This window comes from Kogia breviceps, chromosome 11, assembly GCF_026419965.1.
Source record: "Kogia breviceps isolate mKogBre1 chromosome 11, mKogBre1 haplotype 1, whole genome shotgun sequence".
Taxonomy (NCBI): domain Eukaryota; kingdom Metazoa; phylum Chordata; class Mammalia; order Artiodactyla; family Physeteridae; genus Kogia; species Kogia breviceps.
The window spans coordinates 3,755,001-3,779,677 of NC_081320.1; positions in this window are offsets into that span (position 1 = coordinate 3,755,001).

The window sequence follows — 24,677 nt, forward strand, 5'->3', positions numbered from 1 at the left end:
CACATATTAATACATGTGTTCTTATAACATGTTACTCAACTAAGTAATAGTGCTTCCTTCCCTTTAAGTTCTAGCTTAATTAAGGTAGTTTAAAAAAATAATAAACATGAATTTTATAGCAGGTGTTGTTTTTACTGAAAGAATATTTTAGAAATTAAATTTTATTATCTTAGGGCAGTTATCTATTAAAACAGTCAAAACCTGAAAATGTAGTTAGAAAAATGAGGTGATCAAAACTGGTCAAATATTTATAAAGCTAGTTGGGGTACAGTGAGCTGGGAACAGGAATAAATCACACATAAGAACTTAAGAGCAATAGATGACTCTGGATGACACCCAGGCCAGCACCACAGTCTTCAAGTTATTTTTAGTTCCACTAATTTTTAATACTTTTCCTAATTATAAACGAATGATCTATCCAGTTAAAATGTAAAATTAACATTTGTGTTAGCCTAGTTCCTTTCTCAACTCCTTCCACTCTGGTTTCAATTAACCCCAACATATACACTTACAACACTTACAAAATTACAATGGAGCATTGTATGAAAAGGCATGGAAAAGGAAGTATAAATTATGTTTCTAAAATTTAAAGAGTCCATTAATTAAATTTCAAAGTCATAGGCATTTGAGAAAATTACATACTTTAGGGAGTTACAAAATCTTTCCTAAAATTCTTTTCATAGTACTGTTTTGAAATTTCACTTTATATTGCTATCTGATATCATGGGGAACTATGAAAGAATTAAAAACTGCAGATAGCAGTTCATCAAAGGTTTTTTTCTAAGATGCTATTTGAAATACATTTTTCTTCTCAGGCAAAAGAGAACTTCAGATTTCAACGTAAACAATGATTAGGAAAGCTACTAAGGACAGTACCAGTACAGTCCTTGAATTCCTGATTCCACATTGAGCAACCACGAATTATGTGCATGAACTTCCCCTCCTAGTTGCCTATGCACATTCAAGGACCAGAAAACTCTCCAATCCTTATGAAATTCACTAACAATACCTGTTTGTTACACATTTGCGAACATCCCATCAATTCTTCCCAAACGATTACGTTATGAGTGTTATTTACTTTTATATTCTGCATTTTAAAAGAGTATTGATGTGCCATTCTACGGCACAAAATTCTGAGTTCAAAACATGACCTCAGCAAGTCATCAGGCCTTTGTACCTCAACGAGAATCTACACCTTTCCTGGGAGAGATTAGCAAATGAAACGTGAAGACAATGCTTTTGTTGTTTCCTGAGTCTACCAACAAGGTAACGCTGAATGTTGTACTTGGATTCTTCACCTCCAACAGTGGATGCAGTTGGTCACATGGGTGCCACTCTTCTTTGGGACGCTGTACTTACAGTACTCAGTTCTACATCAATTTTCACAGACATAGCCTCCCAGGAAAGCAAAGCAATTAGTTACAAAAGAGAATCACACAGCTTTTATTTATCTTTAGGACTTAAAAAAAAACAAAAACAAACCGAAAAAACTTTCTTTTTCCCTAATACAGAAAAGCTCCAAGCAGCCTTTGAAATGCATATCGTAGACTCTGTCTCTAGTTTTTTGTTGTTGTCGTTCATCGAAAGGAATAGGTGTGTGGGGCTCCTATAAAGGTGAAAAGTCTTGAATATGAGAGTTTCTTCATCTAAGAACTCATTTGCTCCTATGTGAGAAGGTAGGAAACACAAAGAGAGCAGGAGAAATCAATGAGGTTTTGCATCCCTGGAGATGGTAAAAGATGACTAAATCAGGATGTGTGTTGATAGACACCTGCTGAGAAAACCAAGGCTGGAGCTCAGTGAGGGACAGTGTCAGGGCTGTCAAGGCCACGCAGGGAGCAGTGCTCAAGTATTGACTGGGAGCTTTAGAAAGTGTTTTAGAGAAAGCTGTTTTGCCTTTACTGCAGCAAGAACACTCAATACTAGAGAATCTGGAAGGCTGAAACCAGAGAACTTGCTGTGGGGAGAAAAGTAAAAAAGATCCAACACTTTATTAGACCCTCTTTCAAGGATACAATTCTGGGAAAGGCAATTACCGGGTGTCTTTGAAAGTCCAGCCATCCACCCTGAGACAGCTGAGCAACTCTCACCAGAAACATTCGACATGTGTGATGTTGAGCTGTTTGGGGAGGGCGTTCTAAAGTAAAATGCTTTCAAACGTCAGTTTATAAGCGTTATTTCAATCACAACAACAACCAAAAATGAAACAGAGAAGAATCAGGGAATATTCACAGAACTGACAGCTCTTCTGATTTTAGACCCAGCTTATTAAGATCAGGTTTATATTTTTTCCATGATCAAATTACATAACAGAGTTTCATCTTCAAAAACAAATTCACTAGAAACTATTCAAAAAAATTAAATTCTGAACCTCGGAAATTCAGTAAGTTGTGCTTTTTTGAGGAGACAACACCTACCTCTGACAATTGTATCAGTGTAGCCTATATTTAAGTGCAAACCCATGGCTTTTTCCTTTGCTTCCTACGTGGTGTGGCATCACATCTTTTTTTCTTTTTCCCCTCCTATACTTTAGCCATTCAAAACAGCAACAAGAGTAATTTATTTGACACAGGGTGGATATTTAAACAAAACTTCTCTCAAGCAAGAAAACTCAAAACTTCGCCAGCAAAGAAACAGACACTCAAAATATTGCAAGGAAGCAAGCTTACCTTTTACATGTTCTGTTCATCTTAATATTTCATGTGCTAAAGTGGCAGTGCCCTGTGAAGCTTCCCCCCTTGGCAGGACTGCATGAACTGATACAGATTCAAAGAAAGCAAATAGGAGCTCTACCAACGAAAATGTGGAAAATCCAAGAATTAAAGTGCCGTTATTGTGATTTGAGGAGAGTACAGTCTATTTCTTAGAATATGTGACTCAGTGCATATTTCTTTGTCATTGTTTTGAGGTTCACTTAACCATAAAGAGGAAACATGACAACAAAAGTGGAAGAGAGCTCAGTGAAGCATGGCCGGCTTGACAATAGCTTTCGGCAGGTTAGCCAAATTTAACTGGCAAAAGCTCGCCCAAACTCTTTTGTCTGCCCCATTTGCACCACAATGGCGGTCTCTCTTCGCGTATTTCACAGAGCAAGCTTGACCATTTATCCCAGAAGATGGGAAAAAGTCATTTTTGGTTCTATCTATAAACGTTACTTTATACAGTATTGTGCGATCCTACTACAAAAGATACAAAAGGGGAAAGTGCACTTCACATGGCCACAATTAGGGGCTCTGTTTCCGCTCTCCTGCCCTTGTCAAAGCTTTGATTTCGTTTTCCTCGGTTTTGTCCAAGGGTCATTACAGATGTCTGCAGACGATTAGCATCTCCCCCGCAAGTACTTAGCCAACTGGGTGATTAGCAAATTAAAACTTTGCATTCTTCTCTGTCTACTAAGACGTCTTGGGAAAGACTGGCAAATGTGATTAATTGTAGAGACCTGAGCGGAGCATCAGGTGTTTGCCTCCGAATTTCGGTATCTAAATATTAAGTTAGCAATTGAGCACGCCATTATGTCACGTGCTCCGGCATTTAATAAAGCCTTCAGCTCGGAAACTTAGAAACAATTGTATTGTTGATGGGGGACTTCAGGAACATTTTGCATCCATGTCATACCCAGACAGTGCCAACCTAACCATAATAAACCATATTTCGTGTATGCCATGCTCATATCTTGAGCATATTTGCAGCCTCTGTTTCTGAAAGGGAAACCCCTACCTTATATAAGAACTCAGTATATTTTCAAAGCATTCAAGACCTATGCATTAGGGTAAATGCCAACTATAAATGAGGTATTCAAATGATCCTGGGGATATTGTCTCTTTGGTTTCAAGTGGCAATTGAAATATAAGAAAAACTTTCCTGGCCCATCTTTGTTTGAACAGAGCAAATGTTTGATTAGGTTAGCAGGCGGAGGAAGGAAAGCCTTTGGCGGAATTACCCCAACCTTATATAGGATTTAGAATCTACAGATGGGTAGGGTGAATGAGGCCCAAATGTCAGACTTACATTCAAAATATAGATTCTGCAAAAAGTTATTTCTAAACTGTGCTCTACAAGAGAACATAATTCTTAAATGTGTTCTGTCTCTTCATTTTCCTCATAATTTGGTGGTGAATCAAACAAGTAGGCAGAAATATCCCACCAAGTGTAGAAATCAGTGGAGAATGAAAAGGTAGACAGTCACATTCAGCCACCCATTGAATCAAATATGAAATTGAGTCAAATGCAAACTCTTCTAATTTCAGTCTTACTTCTCAATATATCCGTCTACTCAGGCTTAAAACATTGGCAGCCAAACACCACGCTGACCAAACCCCTGTTTCATGATATTGTTTCCTGGACTAGCCTGGCATCCTGATCACGGAGGAACAAAGTGGGTTACCACTACAACATGACCTGCTCTATCTCTTCACCGGGAAAGTATTCCCCCACTGCTAAAACAAAGGCACCTATTCATAAGTTCTACAAATGCACATTTGGTGTCTGAGGCCATCTGTGGTTTTCAGTTTTTGAGAAAAGAATCTTTATAATGCCATATCTCAGGCCCATCGCTGATGAGCAAGAGAACATACAAAGATAAGAACATCAATCAATAGTCTCTAGACAATCCCTTTACATCTCATAAACTAACAATTCCCAAGTTAACACACTGAATGGATAACTAATACAGCCTGCCAAGGAGAGCTAACCCCAATTACTCAGTACTAGAATATTCTGGGGCCACAAAATAATGCACTAAATCAAGTTTGCTAAATCATCCAGCAACATATGAGTTACAGACAAGGATAGTATTCTAATAAATAAGAGTTTGTTTTTATGTTACCCCCTTTATTACAAAGTTCAAATTCTACAGTATCTCATAGAGAAGTTTTAGTTTAGTGATAAGCAAACATCATCAGTGGTGTAATGTGAGAATGTAAAACAATAATTGCTAATTGAATGAAGGTAAACGTCACCGGACTTTACAATGCTGACATTTGAAATAGAGGCAATTTTCAGGTCTAACCACTCTCCTTTCAGAAAAATAAAAGAGCTTTCTTACAAAAAAAATCTTATTATTTTACTCAGTAGTATTAGTATGCTTTGCCATTTGCCATCCCCTGTATAAGAAAAGTAAAATTCTTACAAAATGAGAAGAAGAGAATGCTTATAAAATAAAATTAGAGATATACAGATGCATCTCTTCAAGTAAATAATTGAATAATCAACTAACAGATAACTTTGCAAAATTCTCCCTCAAGGAGCGTGGGTGTGGGGGACATTGTTATGATTTTCCTCTACTTTTTCCTACCCATCTTACCAGTGGTAACTATGAAGTTCCATTCTTCACCAGCTCACAAAGTTCTCTTTCGAGAATTCTCAGCACTTACTACCTGAATCCCGTTATACCACCTTGTTTTACTTCCTTGTACCAATGTATTCTTGATAGAATTTCATATCACGTTTAGGCATCCCCTATGTTTTCTAGCCTAGTATTAGGCACATGGGACCACTGAAAATATACTTGCTCACTTTGTTTTATTTTGCCTTTTTTTTTTGCGATTTGATCTGGAGCTTTCTATATGTGATGATGATGAAGAGGAAGAAGAGGCAGATAAGATGGTTTTGGCTAGGTTATGGCCATTTAATTTATCTTCCAAACATTTCATTTTGGGGAGTGAGAAGGATACTCTTAAAGAAGCTGGAAAAGAGATAGAAACCCAGGACTGTCCAAACTTATATCAGTTGAGTCCTCATTGTAAACTGTTTTACCTCTGTCAGCTTATTTATTCTTCATTATAGTCCTATGACACACATTCCATTATTCCCATTTAAACAGATGAGTAAATTGAGGCACATAGAATTTAAAAGCTGCACCATAGTTATATAACTCAAAACTAGGAAAAGCCAGGATTCAAATACGGATCTGATTCCAGGGCCTACATTTATAGTTGTTTAAAAAAGTTTTAATGTTTTATATAGTATTTCTCTGATAATACACTTAATTTCACTAAAGAAGAAACTAAAGAAGTTTGTAAATCAAAATGAAATTCCAAGAAATCATTGAAGAAAATATAACATTATTGCCTTAGAGTACCGTATAGGAATTTTACATACTTTTTCCCATGCAGTAAAGATCAATTCATATTAACAAATTTGGGGGGGATCTGTTTTAGCAAAATTAAGTGTATTATCAGTAAAATAATATAGAACATGGATGATGTACAGAGATTGCACAGTGAGGTAGTTTTTTTAAAGATTTTACTCATAGCTTCCATAGTTTTCCCCATAATAACTCTATAGCTACCCTGTAGTTTACACACACTTCTATACAAACACACACACACACGTACACATGCAAATCATGAATCATAGTAAGTCCAAAGTGATGTCATAAAGAAAAGAGAAACAGGTCTGAACGACTCTGTTATGGATTAAGTATTTGTGTACCCCCTCTTAAATTAATATGTTGAATCCCTAAGTCCCAATGTGATGGTGTTTAGAGGTAATTAAATTTAGACATGATCATAAGGAAGGGCACCTCAAGATGGGATTAGTACCCTTACAAGAGGAGGAAGAGACCCCAGAGCATTCTCTGTCTCTACCATATGAGGACACAGTGAGAAAGGGGCCTTCTGCAAGCCAGGAGGGGCCAGGACTTTGATCTCAATCTTCCCACCCATCAGAACTGTATGAAATAATGTCTTTTGTTTAAGCCATCAGTCTAAGGTATTTTGTTATGGCAACCTGAGCATACAAATACAGACACCTTATGATTCTCAAATTAAATATTATCCCTCAGATCTCTCGGCCATGAGGCCAGGCTTCATGGATCACAACTTCCTTTGAGCTGAGTTTACTCTCCAATCTTCCAACTTCTTCCAGTGAATAGATTTTTAGGTGGGGTATGGGGATGGGGAAGACTTTTATTTTATTTATTAATTTTATTAATTCTTTTTTCCCGTTTTACTGAGAGATAATTGGCATAGCGCATTACATTAGTTTAAGGTGTACAATGTAATGATTTGATATATGTATATATTGCAAAATGATAACCCATTTAGCTAACAAGTTTATCACCTAACAGAGTTACAAATGTTTTTTCTTGTGATGAGAACTTTTAAGATCTAATCTCTTAGCAATTTTTAAATGTATAATACAGTATTGTTAATTATAGTCACTATGATGCGTTATGTCATTCAGAACTTATTTATGTTATAATGGGATATTTGCACCGTTTGACAACCTTCACCCATCCCCCCATCTTGCCTTTGACAACCACCAATCTATTCTCTGTTTCTACGAGCTTGTTTTTCTAGATTCCATATATGAGATAATACAGTATTTGCCATTCTGTGTCTGATTTATTTCACTTAGCGTAATGCCTTCAAGTTTCATCCATGTTGTCCAAAATGGCAGAATTTCCTTCCTTCTTTACTCCTGAATACTAATTTGGGCTTGGGGTTTTTTTCTTCCTGCTACCTTGAGTTGTAAACTTAGGTTGTTATTTGAATTCTTTCTTTTTTCTTGATATATGCATTTGTCATTATAAATTTTCCTCTTAGAACTGCTTTTGCTGCATCCCATAAGGATGCATAGTCTGGTGCTGTTGGATGGAACATTTTTTAGATGTCTGTTAGGTCCATTTGTTATATAGTGTTGTTCAAATCTGCTGTTTCCTTATTAATTCTCTGTCTGGATGATCTAGTCATTGTTGAGGGTGAGGCATTACATTCCCCATCTTTTATTGTATGGCTACTTACTTCTCCTTTAATTTTGTTAGTATTTGCTCTCTATATTTTGGTGTCCAATGTTGGGTGCATGGTTATTTACGTTTTTTATACCTTGATTAATTGACTCCTTTATCATTAAATAATGATCCTTCTTTGTATTTTTTGATCATTTGTAGCTTAAAATCTATTTTGTCTGCTGTTAATATAGCTTTCCTTGCTTTCTTTTGGTTACCAATTACTTGAAAACCTTTTTCTGTCTCTTCACTCTCAGTCTATGTGTGATGCGTGTCCTTAAAGCTAAAGTGAGTCTCTCGGTTCATAGCCTTTTCCTCCATCTTCTAAACCAGCATTGTAGCATTTACAAATCTCTCTGTTTCTATTGTCACGGTACATTTTGTCTCCTTTGACCTTCTTTTCTCCCTCTTGTAAGGACACCTGCGATTACAGCAGTCCACACAGGTAATCCAGGATAATCTGCCTATCTCAAGATCCTTAAATTAATCATATATGATTAATCATATATGGGGTCAAAATTCCCTTTTGCCATAAAAGGTAACATTCACAAATTCTGGGTACTTAGATCTGTATATTTTTGGAGGCTTTTATTCAGCCTACCACAGGACACAAATACATAGTAATTTGTTTGGAACTAACTGCTTGAAAAATGGAACAGTTAGGTATTTATTTTGGCCTAGGGTTTATTCAGAAAACACTACTGAGACCCTTAAGCTACTGAAAACTGAACATTTCATAACCTTTGACCTAGGAAGTAATGTAGTTACTTAGAGACCCAAAGACTGCCAAACACTGAGTCCCAAAGAATTCCAACATTTAGATTTTGGAAAGATAGAAACGATTCAGCAAAGGAGAGCAAGAAAGAACAGCTTAGGGTGTAGGAAAAAAAAACAGGGAAGTGTGGATCTAAGAAGGCAAGGGAAAAAGTATTTCAAGATGGATGAAACAGTCAAATGTATTTAATACCACTTATAGTGCAAGATAAAGGGTGAGATCTGATATTTGTATTTAGACACAACTGGGACCCCTAATACAAATATAAATACATTTTAGTAATTAACTGCCCTATTATTGTGTAGTAAACAATCGCCTTAAGCTAGCCTTCACGAAAATAATTGTGACCTCAAATAGTATATTTACAGAAAAAATTTTATCTATCTATTTTACCTGAAATTCAAATTTGAGTGAGCATTCTGTATTCATTTGCTAAATCTGACAATCCTATTCTAGAGGCTATTAGACTATTGACCTTCTAGATAGATTGGTTTTTAGTGCATTGCCAAAATGGTCAAGAGGCCAGCATTCACTACTCATTTTTTCAGAAAGTCCGGAAGGCGGCCAAATGTTATGCTAGCTGTTCATCAAGAAATTTTCCTGAGGTTCCAGCCTGTACCACTGTCATAGAATCAGAGGTAAGCAGCTACAGAAAAATCATTACTAATAAGTTGCTCTGGAAATACTTGTAGTTCAGGTTTGGACATTACGGAAGGATATTTCACCAACAACGTGGATTACAATTGCAGGAGCTTTTGTTTATTTAGTTGCTTTTTAACTGGTCTCGAGTTAGTCTGGACAATACTGTCTGTATTGGCAAAGGAGCACAGTCAGCATATAATTGATTTAATTAATAATTCATGTATTCGGGCTTCCCTGGTGGCGCAGTGGTTGCGAGTCCGCCTGCCGATGCAGGGGATACAGGTTCGTGCCCCAGTCCGGGAGGATCCCACATGCCGCGGAGCGCCTGGGCCCGTGAGCCGTGGCCGCTGAGCCTGTGCGTCTGGAGCCTGTGCTCCACAACGGGAGAGGCCACAGCAGTGAGAGGCCCGCGTACCACAAAAAATAATAATAATAATAATTCATGTATTCATTCATTCAACAAATACATAGCTCCTATCAACTCAGGCAACATGCTGGCGACTTAACTGCCAGGCAAAAGAGCCCAGGACTGGTTATATTCTGCTTGATGGGTTTATGAGGGGCAGAGCAAGAAACAGAAAGAGTAGATCACAAACAAAGCATGTGTGATATAGCAAAATTAGATAATCTCATTTATGCAGTTTCAAACCCTACCCATTTTTTGAATGGGATCTTTTCAATTGAATTACATTTACTTATAAAAATATATACCCACATTATGCTATCAGGAGCTGCCTCAAAAAGATTTCAAGTGGCTTTCCCTTTAATTACCTCTACCAGTTTCTAGCAGAATATCAAATAAGCAGAGTAAAATATCCATTGCATACCACCCACTCCACTGACCTGAATAGATTGTTTATTTCAATGTCAGATTGAACAATTGAAATGTCTGCATTATTGAGCAATGGCCAGGTAAAATTCAAATGAAACCCATCTTTTTCAAACAGATATTTGTTGCATTTGCTGTCATTTTAATTCCTGATATTTTAGGGAGCAGATATTCAGTAACAGTTATAAACACTAATTTTCCCCTAATTCAACTGAACGGATTGTCTTTTTTTAGTATATGCTACAGTTAGTTCTATTTTTCGTAAAGACAGAAGCACTGTGTAATATTCCCTGTCACTGTCTGTATCTTCAGAGGATGTATTGTCTTTACACTTTGCAGCTTGAACTGGGAGTAATTAAAGGAAAATGATCTGTTTTGAAACTTGGTGAATAAACTCACTGGATGTCCACAGTGTAAAGCTAAATCGTTATTGTGGGCTAATTCAATTTTATTTTTATCATTACTCTCAGCCTATTGCATAAACCCTATGCTTATTTTTAAAGTATTAATTTACAAGGCCCCCAGGAACAACTTCTAGCAGTAGAAAACTGTAGAGAATTTAAACAAAAAGACGTTAACCCAAGTAACACTTTTTTTAAAAAGTAAGATAGCACCATAGTAAACCCAATGGCAAGAGGCTTAAAGGAAAGATGTTCCAGTTTTATGTAGCATAGTTCCTTCAGAAATCCGAAGAAAACTTTGCCAATTGCTTTCCCCTAACCCTTTCCTCATTTAAGATCTTATTAAGTTTCCATTTGTCTTCTTCCAAACTCTCTTGTACTGTGTTTGGCCAATAACCACTCATCAAGAATTGGTTTGCTTTGAGCCTGTGAAACAGGACATTCCCCTGGCCCCCTGCCCAAGTGGAATCAGATGCATTTCACCTAAGAATTTGGAAGAATTTCATGTCTGTTTCAAAATAATCTTTCCAAGGGCAGTTTTGGGGAGACATTTGCTGATTTATATGTATCTTTCCTTGTTCTCTCTGATCCTGGTGAACAGTGCTCATGGGATAGGGTTGTCAAATAAAATACAAGACATTCAGTTTAATTAGAATTTCAGATCAGCAATGAATACTTTTTTAGTATAAGTATGTCCCAAATATCGAATACGGTATATTTCCACTCTTTATCTGAAATTAAAATTTGAATGCATATTCAAAATGCATTTGCTAAATCCGTCAACCCTGTATTAGGGGCTATTAGATTATTGACCTGATCGGTTCTTAGTACATTGCCAAATGCTCAAGAAGCCAGCATTCACCACTCATCTTTTCAGAAAGCCAGGAAGGAGGCCACATGTAATGAGAGCTGTTCATCAGGGATTTTCCAGAGGTTCCAGCCTTTTAGAAGAGTGGCCATCAGCTTTTTCCTAATCTAAAAGCTGAAGGGAATCAAGTCTTATATCTCAGTGTATACCAAGGAGTTGTACAATCTTTGTTCTCAATCAACAAAATTTGAAGTCAAATTTAATGCTATTTAAAATATATCCGTTCAAAGCTATTAATGTGCATAATAGCAAAATAGTAAGAAATTTTTTAACGACTGCACATTACCTCCAAATATTTTAGAATAAATCAAATAAACTCCACAAGGAGCAAAGACATAGATGGGATTTGATATGTTTTATGCATTTGCCATAAGACCTTAGGTCTGACCGAGCCTCAGTTTCTACAACTGTAACTTGGAGGTAATATCCTATGTGGTAGAGACGTTGTGAGCATTAGCTTGGTTAAGTGAAGGACTTAGCAAATTACCATGGATTTAGTAGAAAATCATTCAGTGATCAATACAATTATTTTGAGAGGCATAGATGATGTATATCATCTAGTAAAATGATTAACCATCTTAGTATTGCTAAGGAAACACACTACTCTCAAACTTAAAATAAAGCAATGAAATAATTTAAGTTTAACGTCACAAATATTTTAATACTCAACCACAAAATATTTTGGGAAAAGAATCAACCAAGTACAGAGCAGAAGACTAGCTGATTTGCTGTTTGATGATACAATATGCAATGGAAGCTCATAATTCAAAAAGGTTAATCAAATTATAATTATAGCATTATTGCAGTCTCTGTATTGATGGATATTTCTAGCCAATTACACAGAGCACTGAAAGGCTCAAATATTAAAATTAGGGATCCGTGTTGAGCCTAGTTGTTTTGTCTACAATAGCAATTTTACCATAAAAATATGTTTGCAGTTTAGGATTTTAATATGAATTATACGTTGGCAACTTGCCATTCAAGACCTTTATGCAGTCCTATCACCCCTTCATTTTCTGATTTATTGTTTCTTATTCGACCCCCATTTACTAAGTGACAAACACATCTTAGACACGGTGCTGAGTCCACAGCTAGAATGGCACGTGTCAGCAAGGCCACCGCCCACACCAAACACACACACCTTTGACTGCCTTCATGCTTTCTCTAATCAGTCTGCCCCAAGATTTGCCAGCTTAACCGCTGTTGCCAGAACTCTCCACTATCTTACTCTCCTGTCCTTCAAGCGCCCAATCCTGGATCAACACCCAATGTTCACTCCTTGACACCATTTTCCTAGGGGACTCACAGCACTGAGGGCTTTTGGAGCAAGTCACCTAACTGTCACCCTGCTTTTAAGATCCCCAACCCAGGTCATGAAACAGTGTTCCTTTTCTTGGCTCTAGGGAGCTGCGTACTCACAGAGGCTCTACCACGTGTTTCTCACTCTACAACTCTTGGTGTAGCTCCAGCCTCTGCCTCAATGATCCAAGCCAAGTGAAGCAAACGCTGGTCTTGATAGATAAGAATGACTTTCCACTTCCATATCCTTGTTCATCTCGTCCCAAATACCTTCTTTTTTTTTTGCGGTACGCGGGCCTCTCACCGCTGCGGCCTCTCCCATTGCGGAGCACAGGCTCCGGACGCGCAGGCGCAGCGGCCACGGCTCACGGGCCCAGCCGCTCCGCGGCACGTGGGATCTTCCCGGACCGGGGCACGAACCCGCGTCCCCCGCATCGGCAGGCGGACTCTCAACCACTGCGCCACCAGGGAAGCCCCCAAATACCTTCTTAATTGGGTAGAACTGAGGTTCTTTACCGTGCTGTTTTCCTGACCCAAACTTCATGTATCATTATTATTTTTACTTGGTCTCTCTTCTTCTCAAGACCCCATCTTGAATTTCTGACTTGGATGGACATGGGACATAAAGTAAGGTGACAGAATAATCATTTGAAAGTACGTATATGTTTATTTTATACTTAATTTTGAACTGTATTGATCAGTTATGGCTTTATTAATATTGCGTGCAGATGAGGAATATCGCTCGCTTCTCAATTGCCTATGGTATTACTCTTGAAGTATTTAAATTTTCCCCTCTCTCTCAGCACCCAGTTTCTCTCTTTCCCAGTTGTGAGCAAAATTAATTAAGAAAAAGATGAACGTAAATGGCTGTTTCTTAGGAAGGATGTCAACGTATTGTTTTCATTCAGAACTGAAGTTACAGAGGCCAGGCGTTTGTCACACAGCAAAGACTGATGATCTGCTGTGGGAAACGAATGTTTGAATCTTGGTTCTGTCCGCGCCTGTGTGGCTGTCAGCAACTTATCCAGCTTTTCTGAGTCTCAGCTTGCTGATCTGAGATAAGGATAATATATCCGACAGAGGTCTGCTGGGAAAATTTATGAAATAATCCATTTGAGAACAACTAACTTTCATCTTGTGCTCAATAAATGCAAGTTTCCTTTCCTCATTTCCTCATCCATTCTTAATAAAATCTTGTGCTTTGACACAAAATCTATTCTGATATTGACAATTATGATTTCAGAAAGGTTTATTTAAAATAATTTATACATTTATTTAAAATGAGCTATTATATCATTAAACAGCAAATTTAAAATAATTTTTTAAATTTTAACATAATATGGTTTTCATTTCAAATAACTCTTTTAAATAAATAAAATTTAAGTAATTGAAAAAGCAGGCTTCTTTTCTAATATTGATACAAAGGTGGCTATAGTTGTTACTATGTCTATGCTTCATTTCAATGTGATGAGTGGGTTCTAATATTTCTCACCTTTAAAATAAATAAGCAAAGTACATGACTTTAATCTTAACTCAAAGAATGACACTGACCTGCCAGAAAAGAGTTTTCCTGTTCACATTTCCTCCCTCCTTTGACCTTGTTAGTGCCTCCCAGTTTCAAGGGCAGAACTATGCCCTTGAAAAGTGAGGAGAAATAGGCATAAATAAGAGAAACTTGTGTTAGAAGGTTTAGGGAAATAAGTTTATGAATTTCAGTCCCTAAATAGGAGGCAAATCCTATAAAAATAAACAAAAAGTGCACAAATACATAATTCCAATATTCCTAGAATAAAATAGAACCATCCGTATTCATAGATCATTTGTTTAATACACTTATTTAACAAACATTTATTGAGCTATTCTTGTGCCACACACACCATGTAATAGTGATGGCATAGGTAACTTAAAGTATAATTATTGAAAATCAAATTAAAATGTAGAAGTAGGAATTTTTGATGCTATCTCATCATAACCACATACTAAATTTGAGTAATAGATTAAGTAGCATTTATTGATTTGTTTCTTTATAATAGCTAGAATATATGTTGAAATCAATTCTCAAAGCCCACCTGGTATGTTTGAACCATTGTTCATTCCATGTCTCTTTTTTTTTTTCTTTTTTAACATCTTTATTGGAGTACAATTGCTTTACAATGTTGCATTAGTTTCTGCTGTATAATAAGGTGAATCATCTATATGTATACATATATCCCCATATCCCCTCCCTCTTGTGTCTCCCTCCCACCCTCCCTATCCCACGCCTCTAGGTGGTCACAAAGCACCAAGTTGATCTCCCTGTGTTATGTGGCTGCTTCCCACTAGCTATCTATTTTACCTTTGGTAGTGTATATGTGTCCATGCCACTCTCTCACTTCGTTCCAGCTTACCCTTCCCCCTCCCCGTGTCCTCAAGTCCATTCTCTACGTCTGTGTCTTTTTATTCCTATACTGCCCATAGGTTTTTCAGAACCTTTTTTTTTTCTTAGATTCCATATATAAGTGTTAGCATACGGTATTTGTTTTTCTCTTTCTGACTTACTTCACTCTGTATGACAGACTCTAGGTCCATCCACCTCACTACAAATAACTCAATTTCGTTTCTTTTGATGGCTGAGTAATATTCCATTGTATATATGTGTCACATCATCTTTATCCATTCATCTCTCAATGGACCCTTTGGTTGCTTCCATGTCCTGGCTATTGTAAATAGTGCTTCAATGAACATTGTGGTACATGATTCTTTTTGAATTATGGTTTTCTCAGGGCATATGCCCAGTAATGGGGTTGCTGGGTTGTATAATTCTATTTTTAGATTTTTAAGGAACCTCCATACTGTTCTCCATGGTGGCTGTATCAATTTACATTCCCACCGATAGTTCAAGAGAGTTCCCTTTTCTCCACACCCTCTCTAGCATTTATTGTTTGTAGACTTTTTGATGAAGGCCATTCTGACCGGTGTGAGGTGATATCTCATTGTAGTTTTGATTTGCATTTCTCTAATGATTAGTGATGTTGAGAATCCTTTCATGTGTTTGTTGGCAATCTGTATATCTTCCTTGGAGAAATGTCTATTCAGGTCTCCTGCCCATTTTTGGATTGGGTTGTTTGTTTTTTTGGTATTGAGCGGCATGTGCTGCTTGTAAACTTTGGAGATTAATCTTTTGTCAGTTGTTTCGTTTGCAAATATATTCTCCCATTATGAGAGTTGTCTTTTCGTCTTGTTTATGGTTTCCTTTGCTCTGCAGAAGCTTTTAAGTTTCAGTAGGTCCCATTAGTTTATTTTTGTTTTTATTTCTATTTCTCTAAGAGGTGGGTCAAAAAGGATCTTGCTGTGATTTATGTCACAGAGAGTTCTGCCTATGTTTTCCTCTAAGAGTTTCATAGTGTCTGGACTTACATTTAGGTCTTTAATCCATTTTGAGTTTATTTTTGTGTATGGTGTGAGGGAGTGTTCTAATTTCATTCTTTTACATGTAGCTGTCCAGTTCTTCCAGCACCACTTATTGAAGAGGCTGTCTTTTCTCCATTGTATATTCTTGCTTCCTTTATCAAAGATAAGGTGACCAGATGTGTGTGGGTTTATCTCTGGGATTTCTATCCTGTTCCATTGATCTATATTTCTGATTTTGTGCCACAACCATACTGTGTTGATTACTGTAGCTTTGTAGTCTGAAGTCTGGGAGCCTGATTCCTCCAGCTCCATTTTCTTTCTCAAGATTGCTTTGGCTATTTGGGGTCTTTTGTGTTTCCATACAAATTGTGAACTTTTTTGTTCTAGTTTTGTGAAAAATGCCATTGGTAGTATGACAGGGATTGCATTGAATCTGTAGATCGCTTTGGGTAGTAGAGTCATTTTTACAATGTTGATTCTTCCGATCCAAGAATATGGTATATCTCTCCATCTCTTTGTCTCATCTTTAATTTCTTTCATTAGTGTCTTATAGTTTTCTGCATACAGGTCTTTTGTCTCTCTAGGTAGGTTTATTCCAAGTATTTTATTCTTTTTTGTTGCAGTGGTAAATGGGAATGTTTCCTTAATTCTCTTTCAGATTTTTCGTCATTAGTGTTTAGAAATGCAAGAGATTTCTTTGCATTAATTTTGTATCCTGCTACTTTACCAAATTCATTGATTAGCTCTAGTAGTTTTCTAGTAGCATCTTTAGGATTCCCTATGTATAGTATCATGTCATCTGCAAACAATGACAGCTTTACTTCTTCCTTTCCGATTTGGATTCCTTTTATTTCTTGTTCTTCTCTGATTGCTGTGGCTAAAACTTCCAAAACTATGTTGAATAATAATGTTGAGAGTGGGCAACATTGTCTTGTTCCTGACTTAGTGGAAATGGTTTCAGTTTTTCACCACTGAGAACAATATGGCTTTGTCATATATGGGCTTTATTATTTTGAGGTAAGTTCCCTTTATGCTTACTTTCTGGAGAGTTTTTATCATAAATTGTTGAATTTTGTTGAAAGTTTTTTCTGTATCTATTGAGATTATCATATGTTTTTTCTCCTTCAATTTATTAATATGGTTTATCACATTGACTGATTTCCATATATTGAAAAATCCTTGCCTTCCTGGGATAAACCTCACTTGATCATGGTGTATGATCCTTTTAATGTGCTGTTGGATTCTGTTTGCTAGTATTTTGTTGAGAATTTTTGCATCTATGTTCATCAGTGATATTGGCCTGTAGTTTTCTTTTTTTGTGACTTCTTTGTCTGTTTTTGGTATCAGGGTGAGGGTGGCCTTGTAGAATGATTTTGGGAGTGCCCCTCCCTCTGCTATATTTTGAAAGAGTTAGAGAAGGATAGATGTTAGCTCTTCTCTAAATGTTTGATGGAATTTGCCTGTGAAGCCATCTGATCCTGGGCTTTTATTTGTTGGACGATTTTTAATCACAGTTTCAATTTCAATGCTTATGATTGATCTGTTTATGATTTCTATTTCTTCCTCATTCAGGCTCAGAAGATTGTGCTTTTTAAAGAATTTGTCCATTTCTTCCAGGTTGTCCATTTTATTGGCAAATAGTTGCTTGTAGTAGTCTCTCATGATCCTTTGTATTTCTGCAGTGTCAGTTGTTATTTCTCCTTTTTCATTTCTAATTCTGTTGATCTGAATCTTCTTCCTTTTTTTCTTGATGAGTCTGGCCCGTCTCTGGGGTCCGCGCTGATAGCCGCGGCTTCCACCCATCTCTGGAGCTCGTTTAGGTGGTGCTCTGAATCCCCTCTCCTCACACACCCCGAAACTATGGTCTCTTGCCTCTTTGGCAGCTCCAGAACCTTTCCCTGGACTCCCTCTCGGCCAGCTGTGGCGCACTAGCCCCTTCAGGCTGTGTTCACGCCACCAACCCCAGTCCTCTCCCTGGGATCTGACCTATGAAGCCTGAGCCTCAGCTCTCAGCCCCGCCTGCCCTGGCGGGTGAGCAGACAATCCTCTTGGGCTGGTGAGTGCTGGTTGGCAGCGATCCTCTGTGCGGGAATCTCTCCGCTTTGCCCTCCACACCCTGTTGCTGCACTCTCCTCTGCAGCTCCGAAGCTTCCCCCCCGCCACGTGTGGAAACTTTTCCTCTTCACAGCTCCCTCCCAGTGGTGCAGGTCCCGTCCCTATTCTTTTGTCTCTGTTTTTTCTTTTTTCTTTTGCCCTACCCAGGTGCGTGGGGAGTTTCTTGCCTTTGGGGAGGTCTGAGGTCTTCTGCCAGCGTTCAGTACATGTTCTGTAGGAGTTGTACCACATGTAGCTGTATTTTTGATGTATTTGTGGGGAGGAAGGTGATCTCCACTTCTTACTCCTTTGCCATCTTGAAGCTCTTCTCCCCATTCCATGTCTCAAGTAAAAACTACAAGACACATGAGCTCTCTGTGTGAGACTTTTGTGTACTCTCTACAAAGAATTTCAACTTACAAGTTGCAGATTTCACTGAAAGTGCCAGGTTTTACTAACTTTATAGCCAAACTTGTAGCCAAAACATTTTCTCATAGATGTCACACTTGTATTCCCATCTATGGTTAATTTAAATTGTGATTTGTTCTAATTCATCCCATCAGCAATTTATACTTATTTTTCTCCCCTTGTGGATTAGAACGTTTCACTCTCATCATATAGTGAAGTCAAGACTGGACATTCTGGAGTTTTTCTGAATTGAACATATGATTTGAGATCAGAACAGCAGGAAAAAAAAAATGTAGCATGTACCACTCCATCATTCATTCCTGAAATATTGATTCACCAGGTTCTGTCTTAATTATGCTGTCTGCCTAAATAGTCTCACTTTTTCATTCTCTTCAATGGCCTCACTCATTTCATTATCTTTTATTAATTTTCTTATTACTTAAAAAGGGGGGAATTAAAAACTCCCCACAAGTTTTATGCGTTTAAGAAAGAAGGAGGGCTTCCCTGGTGGCGCAGTGGTTGAGAGTCCGCCTGCCGATGCAGGGGACGCGGGTTCGTGCCCCGGTCTGGGAAGATCCCACATGCCGCGGAGCAGCTGGACCCGTGAGCCGTGGCCGCTGAGCCTGCGTGTCTGGAGCCTGTGCTCCACGACGGGAGAGGCCACAACAGTGAGAGGCCCACGTACCGCAAAAAAAAAAAAAAAAAAAAAAAAAAGAAAGAAAGAAGGAAAGTATAAACAGAGGACCAAAAACCACACGATTCATCTCAAAGTTAAAACTGTGATCTCCTTAACTCTCCAATTCTACCACTTAACCTCCCTGGTACATGGTAATCACTTACTAAAGGTTTTTTTTTTTTTTTTTTTTTCTTTTCTTTTCATAGTCTTAGTAGTACACATGACTGAAAATATATTATTAATTTGACTGCTTTTTTGATCTTCATGAAATACCTCTGACCTCTTTACCCTCAACCTAATTTCTAAGAATCGACCATTCTCATGTATGTAGATGCCATTCGTTCATTTTTGACTGTGGTCTAGAATTATTCTGTAGGAGAACAAATCCTACTTTAATTACCTAATTGACTGTTGAAGAACATATGGGTTGTTTCCACTTGTGTACAGTTGTGAACAGAGTTGCTTTGAGAATCCTTGTACATGTTGCCTGGTCCATGTGTAGAAAGAGTTTACTGGAATATATCCCTGGAAACGGAGCTGTTGTATCACAGGGAAGCTGGATGTTCCACTTTACTAGGTAGCACCAAACTCTTCCAAAGTACTTGTTAAATGTAACGTGATTATGTACCAAATGGTAGATGATTTAACTCCCCACGAGCAATTTGTAATTAGAAATGAAGTCCAGAATCTGGGGCCAGAAGACCTGCTTGGGTTCCCTGGGAAAGTTATTGAGCTCTTTGTGCTTCAGTGTCCTGATATTGAAACAGATCACAGGTTGTTGTGGGGATTAAATGAGAGAGAGAGAGAGAGAGAGAGAGAGAGAGAGAGAGAGAGAGAGAGAGAGAGTGTGGGGTGTGTGTGTGTGTGTGCGTGCATGTGTTTGTGCAAATGTGAATGTGTGTGCGTGTGTTTATGCGTATGTGAGTGTGTGTGTAGACAAATTTTTGCTCATCTAATTGTATTTTATTATGATTTATGATAATATAGTCAGTTGCTTTGTTTTTCAGCTAAAATTTTTCCTGCTTATATCAATGTTTAAAGCATTTATATCTCCATCTTTTTTTTTTAACCCTTTCTCTCTAGTTTTGCTTTCTCTCTTTGGCTCTCATTTTATTATCTCCCCAATATTCCTTTCTTTATCAGAACTTGACCCAGAGTCTGGATCAAGAAAACGAAGCACCTTAGTTGCATGAGTTAACGGTTTATCATGTTTTCTGATCTATGTTTTGTTTGTTTGTTTCTGTGTTTCTAATAAAGAGATTTGGCTGCACTGATTTAGTTACTGGCCCAGAAACTCACACCTGGAAGCTACTGTCCCCGTATTAACGGAGTGGTCCAAGAAAGATAAAGACACACTTGGCTTCCAGCAACTTCAAAGTTTTATGTGTGTTTCCCAAGCTCCCAAGGAGTTCTTCAGTGCTATACCTGTGGCTGGTTTCCACAGAGCACCTCTTGGACTAGCATTTAATAGCTTAGAGAAATAAAGTCTTCCAACATCACAGTTCTCTTCTAAATTTGGACTTTTCTGGACACCATTTCACATGATGAAGAAGCAGAGGGACCGGCAAGGCACTGTCATCCTCAAGCTTATTTTCCCCAATTGTGCTCAAGTGTCTCTTCATGAGCTTCTGGCCTCTCTTCATTTGCAGATTCCAGCAACAACTAAAACATCAGAGCATCAAGGAATCACTGTTATCTCCTCTCATGTTTGTCAATAACAGGTCAGATAGATGCCCAAATGATGGAACTCCTTAAAATCAACTCCTGTAATAGGTGGAGTGTTGTCCCACAGAAATTCATGTCCACCTGGAATCTCAGAATGGGAACTTATCTGGAGATACGATTTTTGCAGATGTAATTAGTTGAGATGGCATCTTACTGCATTAAGGTGGGCCCTAATGCAATGATTGACGACATTATAAGGAAAGGAGAGGACACACAGAGAAGTTTATTTAAAGATGGAGGCAGAGATAGGAGTTACTACCACAGTGAAGGAAAGCCTGGAGCAGCAGACACTGGAAAAGCCAAGGAAGGATTCTTCCCTAGCGCCTTCAGAGGGAGCATGGCCCTACTAACACCTTGATTTTAGACTTCCAGCCTCCAGAATTTTGAGACAATACATTTCTATTGTTATTAAACTATCCCGTTTGTGGTTGTTTTGGCAGTCCTAGGAGACTAATATAACAAGGGAAGAGGTGAAGCACACTCTGAGGCCAAAAAAGAATATATATATATATATATATATATATATATATATATATATATATATATATATATAAAATAATTTGTGATTATTTAAATAGATAAAGGCATTAACTAATGTAGTATGGGAAAGAGCTGTCAAGTATGATCTGAAGGATGTGAGTGTAGATATACATAATGGGATATTACTCAACCATAAAAAAGAATAAAATCGTGCCATTTGCAGCAACATGGATGGGCCTAGAGATGATCATACTAAGTGAAGTAAGCCAGATAGAGAAAGAGATATATCATACGATAGCGCTTACATGTGGAATCTAAAACAATGATAAAAATGAAGTTATTTACAAAACAGAAATAGACCCACAGACATAGAAAACAAACTTATGATTACCAAAAGGAAAAGGGGGGAGGAATAAATTAGAAGTTTGGGATTAAAATATACACACTGCTATATATAAAATAAACAATAAGGACCTACTATATAGCACAGGGAACTATACTCAATATCTTATAATAACCTATTAAGGAAAAGTATCTAAAAAAGAATACATATATATGTATAACTGAATCACTTTGCTGTACAGCAGAAACCAACACAATATTGTAAATCAACTATATGTCAATACAATTTTTAAAAAATAGAATGTGAGTCTGTAGGGTAGGGAAATGGGGAGGTATTTTTAACTCTGGACTTTACCCTGAGGTCGCCCTGATTCTAATCACCTCTTCCCCGTTTTAAGTTATGCCATATAGGCTTTTATGCAGACTGACTTTCCCCCTTGAGAGTCTGTGTGGTTCAAAGGCAAAACAGCCACCACCCAACTTAAAGGCTGTCATTGGCGTATGCAGAACACATAATTGTTCACAACTCCAGAGATGCATTTCCTGACAAATGTTTATTAGCCGTTTTGAAGGCACAAACTGTGCTGTGAGTGAAAAGTGTTTGTCACAAACATATCCAAGTTCATGGCACTGAGCTTCAGACTCTGGGAGCTGGTGACAAAGGTATGACACACAGAGGCAGTCAGTCTTTGAACCCTTTGCGAATGGCTGGATCTGGTTGATGCAGAGCTTTTGCCTTTTACACTGGATAAAACGTTTCCTTGGAGGTATTATGAACAATCTGTTAATACGTGTTTCATACTCAAATGGCACCCTTGGAGTCATCATGGAAGGTGGAGTTTTAGTGGTTTGACAAATCTAGCACCAGATGGAAAACTTAACACCATCTCCCTCTGACCCACAGTGTCTTTTGGCTTCCATGAAAGAAGAGAAACAAGGAGTCCAAGTACATGCCATTGGCAAGCACTCCACAGTGGACAGCCCTCCACAGAGGGGGTTACAAACTGGCAGTAGCTGTAGCCAATTCACAGGTACAGCCACTGGAATGCAAAGGCCCTGCTTTGCATGATAATGAGGAGAGTTTAGCTGGGAACGGTCCTTGTTGAATACAATCACTTTAATAAAATATCATTTGAGCATCTGATGCAGCAGAAAGATTACCCCAAATCACAGCAATAACAGGAGAGCCCAAACCAATGCGTTCTAAAAGTTGAAATTTAAACGTTAACTTCCTGACACTCCTCCCTGACATAGGCAGAATTCTGACACAGCTGACACACTCACAGGGAAGGAAACAAAGCACCATAGTTGCTATACGGCATCTCGAGAAATTGGATATGTAAATGTGGAATAGCACGAAAGCAGTCTGCATGCCCAGACTCTCATATGCTGAATCCCAGGACCTCAGTCCTTTGCTCCACATCCAGTGATGACGGCAGTCAGGCTCTCCGGGTAAGCTAAACTATAGATGTTTCATTTCCCTCTGAGCTGGGAGGGGAGGATTGATTTTCTCATTTACAGTTTATTAAAATATCCAAAAGTAAAATGGGAACAACGGTCTGGATTGCATGTCCCATTCCCTATGAACGTTGTTTTACTCCTGTTATGATATTCCTCTGTCTCTGAATGATTATTATGTCTTAAAAAGGGAGGCTTGTAAATCAGCCAACTGGCTCCTGAAGCCTGGGCGGCTCTACAGGCATTAGGTGGAATCCGTGATCCACTCCATCCTGTGTTGGAGGTAAACTTGCCAGAGAAAATGGTACCCAAAGATAACGTTGCCCTCTGGACAGCACCTGGAGGCTGTCTTCCACCAAGGCCTTTGGTCAGGGGATTTCAGAGGGTCTGTGTAGCAGCACCTCTGCAGGCTCCACACCTGTTCTCACTCTCCACAGGACACACCTGCATAGACTACATCAGGCTTCGGCGTTAGGATGAGCTTAAACAAAGAGTAAATGTAAGCTAAGAACCTACTCCCAACGAAACTTTCCAAAATGATTCTCTTTTCTTCCTTTTCTTCTTTGTTTTAGGTCTTAGCTGCCTCTCATCCTTGTGACCGCTTGCATTCCATTATGGTTACAGGCTTTCTAATCTCTTTCTAACAGCTTCTACTCAGCAGGGGACAAAAAAAGGACCATGTTATAGCTGGCGACACAGTGGTGAGCCCTCTGGATGGTGGAGAGTTCTGCGTGCTCTGTTTCCTGCTGAGATTGTTTCTCACTCATGAGTCTCAGCATCAGCAACATGGACACATCACCAGCAGAAGCATTTGCAAGTATCCAATTATGGGCCAGACACTCTACAAGGAAATTGCATCCATCCAGCACCTGCCCAGAAGCAAAATCTTGTCTCAGCACTTCTCACACGAGCGGAGGGCAGTTTCCTCCATGGCGGGCAGCCAGTTGGGATGGTGGGCAATTCTCCCCCAAAGAGCCCCCCGAGACAGCTGGTGACTGTGGTGCAATGACACTGCCTCAGTGTGCAGGCCCATAAAATTGTGAGATGGAGGTACTTGTCTAGGGCAGGGTTCACCAAGCTTGTCTGCTCTTGATTGTGTTGAGACCTCTCAAGGGAGTGCTTCATCTCCACCCTCCTTCTTTAACAGTTCTTCCAACAGAGAAGCTGAACGTACTTCACCCAGCTGCTCAGTCATTATCTTTTTCTTCCTAGTTTTAGAATAAATATACTTGGCCATTGCAATATGTGTGCTGATTGTTCTGCTTTCATACCAATTCCAGTGCAAGCTGGCGAATTCGGTAGATGCGGTACGGTGTGAAGGTCAGGAGTGATGCTGGAAGGCCAGTCATGAGGCCGTGATGTTTGGACAGCTCTTGAAGGATGGAGTGAGGCCCACACAAGGTAATTATCCCTCCATGGCCAAATGAATCTCAGAATTGGGGAGGGGGGCATCAAATAGCGTAAAGTGGAGAGAGCCCTTCTCCTAGGGGGACAAGGGACTCTCTGAGATAATAAGCCACGGGATTCTTCCAAAGTTTATGTTCATGGAGGCTCTGGGACT